This window comes from Haliotis rufescens, unplaced genomic scaffold, assembly GCF_023055435.1.
Source record: "Haliotis rufescens isolate VD_foot unplaced genomic scaffold, xgHalRufe1.0.p SCAF_57, whole genome shotgun sequence".
Classification (NCBI taxonomy): domain Eukaryota; kingdom Metazoa; phylum Mollusca; class Gastropoda; order Lepetellida; family Haliotidae; genus Haliotis; species Haliotis rufescens.
In genome coordinates, this window is record NW_025964301.1 from 2,246,971 (window position 1) to 2,253,209 (window position 6,239).

Sequence of the window (6,239 nt, forward strand, 5' to 3'; positions counted from 1 at the left end):
ATCAGATTCAATAGATTGTACGATTCCGACTATGAATCACCCTCAAGTGTGAGTGAGTTGGGTTTAACGCCGCTTTTAACATTATTCCAGTTATATCACGGCGTGTCAGCTTAATGTGGGATGAAAGCCCAAAGTGATGCAGGTATCAGACGTTCACTATTTTGATGAAACCCACAAGCACGGGTATGGTGCTGACAAACCTTGAAACATAATCGGGGCGAACCGGGATTCGAACCCACAATCATAGGTTGAATCACTATCAAATAGTGATGATAACAGGTGTTGGTGAAAAGGTGAGCGTAAAAGCTTCTTTCCTTGATCCATGGGGCATTCGTCACTAAACATGGTGCCCATTGATATAGCTACATATCCAACTTTTGAGGTTCAGGACATTTTGTCAAAAATGAAAGCAAATGTCTTCTGAAGTCTACTTAGAAAACTATATGTGACATGATGGGCATGCTCACTGATAACAACTATGTAACATTTGGGACGAACAGACGAAATTGTGTGGTTGACGTTTCACATGACTCTCATAGAGTTCAACCGATAATAGGATCATAATGATCCCTGGTCGCCAAGCCGCGTGTGCCACCATAGACTATTGACTAAATCTCTCCGGTACTCGGAACAATGGAACACATGGAACACTCACAATATTAACTATTCACGGAATGTTTTTAAAAGGCACTTTGAGTGCTATAGGGTGCAACGGGAAACCCAATCGTGTATCTTTTGCAACAATGTGTTAACTGACAAGGAACACTCACGTTAGAAATTTATGATTTGCGTTTTCTTAATGGTTGCATGCCGAGTTTAACTTAAGGTGACATCGGACAACACAGACGTCTGAACTCAATCTGGGTGCGTTGTTCTTTTATTTAAGCCTATGATGGAAAATATGCCTTGTGCTGAAAAGACGTAACTTGACTTTAACGTAGCGTTTTCAATAGAATTTTCTGTGAGTATAGGTGCATAGCAATAGCTATTTCACAGTGACAGTTTGACATTTTGAAATAATAGATGCTCCCTTGATTGTTTGGTTTACTGCGAGCCAGTGATCCACGACTTAGAATGCAATTCAATTCAAATGTTTTAAAGTGTTGTTCACGTCCTTGATCCACTCTTTTGGGTCCTAAACATCAATATGACACAACATAAAGATTTATGCCATGTCCTATGCCATTGTCAGTTAGGTTCATACATTTCGTAGAAAGTTATTTTGCCTCGTATCCTAATTTCGTGAGATCAGTGCGCACTTATCAGCTGACGTGCAAAGAAAACGTTACCAAACAATATACTAAAACTAAGAACAGGATCAATATCAAGAAAGATTGCGTGTTGTGAAAAATTATGCCGTGAATGAGAACAGAAATGCAGGTGTTTTGTCCAAAGTTTTGATGCCCGTAAAGATCAGAGGTAGAATAGATTTTTAGGTTCAACTACACCAAATCACAACCAGTTGGGACAGTTCGAGTGCCTTCAGTGCAGATCCAGAAACATCTGCAGGCTGTGATAGGAAGATATTGTGTAACCTTTTTATGTCTTTTAAATGTAGATCCATCCAGTTATTGAAACTGACCATGTTTTTCTATATTTAGTACTGTCTTTTTCAACATGATGACCACAGATATTTTCAAGTAGGTTACATTTTGTGCGCAACTGGGATTGGTGTGTTTAGCTTCCTGTACTCGGAAAAGGAGCTGACTGAGCTAGTCGTTTTTTTTGTTTTTATTGCTGCTCTAAGGCCAAACTGTGCACGTACGTACAGGTTATAGCTGTTGAATGCTTAGTTAAGTTTTTAAAAAATATAACGTTACTATAGAAGTCTTTTGGAAAACATTTGGTTGTGTATAACCTTTAGCCACCCATGCTTGCCGTAAAAGTCAACTGTGCTTGTCGTAAGAGGCAACTAACGGGGTCGGATGGTCAAGTTCGCTTACTTGGCTGATGCATGTCTTCGTATCCCACATGCGTTGATCGATGCTCATGGTGTCAATCACTAGATTGTCTATTCCAGACTGGATTAATTACAGACCGCCGTCATACAGCTGGAATATTGCTGATTATGGCGTTAAACAACAAACAAACACACTTTGGAGGATGAAGTCGGTTGTATAGTAATCAACCATCAAGACTGAAATTACCACATGAAACTCCCCTGAAACCTTCAGAATGTCACACTTCCTAGTCATTATCGTGTATACCCACTTCGGACATATGCTTTGAAAAGCTTGAATCTGCTCTCGGCTGTGAACATGACTCTTTGCAAGTTTCTGTTCTGCCAGTGTCGCACTGTTCGGTGTTCCCACGTCAGCGTTACGACTCGTAGTATTAGCTTATAGTTGGTACCAACGCAATCGTAACAGGCGTCTAACGGGATCGGGTGGTCAGGCTCGGTGACTTGGTTGATGCATGTCATCGTATCCGATTATTCCAACTCGACGCTCATAATGTCAAACACTCAATTATTTACAGACCGCCGTCATATAGCTGAAATATTGAAGAGTGTGAAGTTACCCAACAAACACTCCTTGGATTCAAGTTTGTCGTCAGATGTAAGATGTTGATATTGTCACAAGCCAGGTAATTTTATTTCTGAGTGTCGTATTCTCAAGGCTAAATATCTGTCACAAACCTCTGGCCATGCTTTTGTGAATGTCAAGTCCAAGCCTATTAGTGATGACATTAATAAATCCATATTCTACTTGGCACAGGCGCACAACCGGCTTTATATTTAAAGGGTGTCTTGCCAATTTTAGCTGTGTGTTATTTATGTATTTCCATAACGACAAGTTGATCCTTCAAAACAATTTCAAGGCAATTTCCGGAGCACAAATGTTGACTATTTAATGCTGAAACTTCACGTCAGTCCAGTGGTGAACTGGTGCCTTTTGATGATTTGGTATTTTGAAAAATACTGAACACATTACTTTTGTCTTCACTGAACTGAAGGTATCCAATGGCAATGAACCAAACGTGGGGTATAAGTAGCCTTACTTCATTTCTGAATTGCAACGGACCCGGGGGATATATCATCCTGCTCTACGATTGGCACCAGTCACAAACACATGCAAAGGCAATTTAATTAATCACCTGGAAAAATGGGAACACAAGGTTCCTGTCAAAAAGGGGAATTGCATCGGACATAATTATTGTTACTGATGCGTCAAATTTGGAAATGTCTTCCATAAAACTCTAATAATTAAATTTCCGTTGTGTTCATTGAAATTCCTGAATTCTAATTGGCTGAATTGGTTACGTGTTATTGCATCCATTTCCCAAAGAATGTAAAACATTAAGCCACGCCCACTGAAGCGGACTACTATTATTACGACGGAATGTCGGGGAATCCAAATATTACAGTCGAGGGACTTCCCTTTCTCTTCACGTGTATAGTCATGCACAGGACATTTAGCGAAATTCATCCATATTCATTGTCCAAACAACATATGGAGACTGAAGGCCGAGAAGGAATGAAACAGCAAACGTGCAGGCTCTCTCGCCATTTTGTCCCCGCTCGCCGCGGTTCCACAACTTTCATGTCTTCGGGTTTCATTTCTAACTAGCATATTTCCAACTGTATCTTCCCGTTCTCAGGGACCTAATGTTTGAATCTGGCGGTAACTGACCATGCCATTTGAAACAGCCGCCTTCTCCAAGACATATTTATTCTAGCTCGTTACAGTCTGACTGTTGCAGTTCTTCTCGCCTCTTGCCTTGATTGACAGGTCATTTGAACATTGTTTTGATCTTACTCTCCATTGATTGGCTTCTAACTTTGTAGGCGTGTCAAGTTATGTGCATAAATTAAACAATCACCTCATTCATGTCACGCCACAGTATGTATTCCTACGTCTGGAACCTATATTGGTTAGGTTTTATACCACACGCCTCCATGAGATGGTATAAAACCTAATGCAGGACCCATAAAACCACATGTTAAAAAAGAATAACACCACCAAAATCATGTCAAATTAAAGCTATATTTCGGTCCATACTGAGCTATGTGGGAGTAAATATTGTTGTAAATGTAGTTATTGTGATTTTCAATTGGCAGCAAATGGTTGAAGGGCTAGTAAAATGAGTGATGTTGTGGTTGCAGCGGCAGCAATGAGTAATTTAGAATCTTTGTGTATTGTTGAGTATTTCAGGGAAAGGACACTTTCTAGAGGCCTTTTACGAGCTGACTTGTGTTGTATCTACGAACCTGACCACCCGATCGCGTTATTTGCCTCTCACAAACATGGGTGTGGAAGACCAATTCTACATGCAAGTGCCAATATGATGCCAATCTGAAAACATTCCTACTATGTTCCAACACTCCCAGATTCACAATAAACAGTGATAATATTCAGGACATTCTGGAAATAGACCCGTACTGCTTGTTTTACAAATTTGCGTCAGAAAAACAGTTAAGTCCATTTATATATAATCAAGTAAAGTAGATTGAATAAAAGCTATCTAACCCTTTCCATATACATAAGAACACCATTTGTTTTGGTAATTGCTAGCAAGTTAAATAGATCCTTCAGTAAGTGGAATGAATATCATTGTTCCTGTCCGAATATATTCGTATGACCTACACATTGACTTGTCATACAGTGAGTGAGTGAGTGAGTTTGGTTTAATGGCGCTTTTAACAGTATTCCAGTTATATCACGGCTTAATGTGGGAGGAAAGCCCCAAGTGATGCAGGTATCAGACGTTTACCACTTCGGTGAAACCCACGAGCACGGGTATGGTGCTGACAAACCTAGACACATAATCGGGGCGAACCGGGATTTGAACCCACAATCATAGGTTTCTGGCGTGCCCAAGGGACGCAACTCTGCACAGCGAATCGCGGCGCCTTAGACGACTGGGCCACCCGTGCCCCCTGGCAACTAAAGATACCATAACTAATGATATAGTTCTATAGTGACTTTATATCGTTTAATAAAATAATTATGTTTTCAGCTGCTTTTTCATATACATGTACGTTAGCCTGGCCTTAGAGCTGTAAAACCACAAAGTATGACCTTACTGGTACAAATAGATGACCACTGAGCTATACATACTATAAAATGATTCAAGGTTTATATTCTTTTTGCTGCCGTCCGTTCCTTGGCACTGACCTTGAAACGACGGATCATATCAATATATTATTCACAAAATATGGTCTACTAGACCCTGATGTACACTTAATAACAACAAGTTCAAAGGGTCACAACTGCAGAAGAAGTACATCCTTTGCGCCAACATCTTGGTCAAATTGATTTAAATGATCAAAAAATCTTTAGAAGTTACCATAGACAGACACACAGCTGGCTAGGTATCCCGTCGTCAGCATATAGAGGTACGTCTGCCTACCCAAGTCATCATCATCATATAAAGACCTAGAGGTAGGTCTGCCCACCCAAGTCACCATCAGCATCATATATAGACCTGGAGGTAGGTATGCCTACCCAAGTCACTATCAGCATTATATAGAGACCTGGAGGAAGTTCTGCCTACCCAAGGTACCATCAGCATATATAGACCAAGAGGTAGGTCTGCCTACCCAAGGTACCATCAGCATATATAGACCAAGAGGTAGGTCTGCCTACCCAAGTCACCATCAGCATATATAGATATGGAGGTAGGTCTGCCTACCCAAGGTACCATAAGCATATATAGACCTGGGGGTAGGTCTGCCTACCCAAGGTACCATCAGCATATATAGACCAAGAGATAGGTCTGCCTACCCAAGTCACCATCAGCATGTATAGAAATGGAGGTAGGTCTGCCTACTCAGGTCACCATCAGCATATATAGACCTGGGGGTAGGTCTGCCTACCCAAGTCACCATCAGCATATATAGACCTGGAGATAGGTCTGCCTACCCAAGGTACCATAAACATATATAGATCAAGAGGTAGGTCTGCCTACCCAAGGTACCATAAACATATATAGACCTGGAGGTAGGTCTGCCTACCCAAAGTACCTATACATATATAGACCTGGAGGTAGGTCTGCCTACCCAAGGTACCATAAACATATATAGACCAAGAGGTAGGTCTGCCTACCCAAGTCACCATCAGCATATATAGATATGGAGGAAGTTCTGCCTACCCAAGGTACCATAAGCATATATAGATCAAGAGGTAGGTCTGCCTACCCAAGTCACCATCAGCATATATAGATATGGAGGTAGGTCTGCCTACCCAAGGTACCATCAGCATCTATAGATATGGAGGTAGGTCTGCCTACCCAAGTCA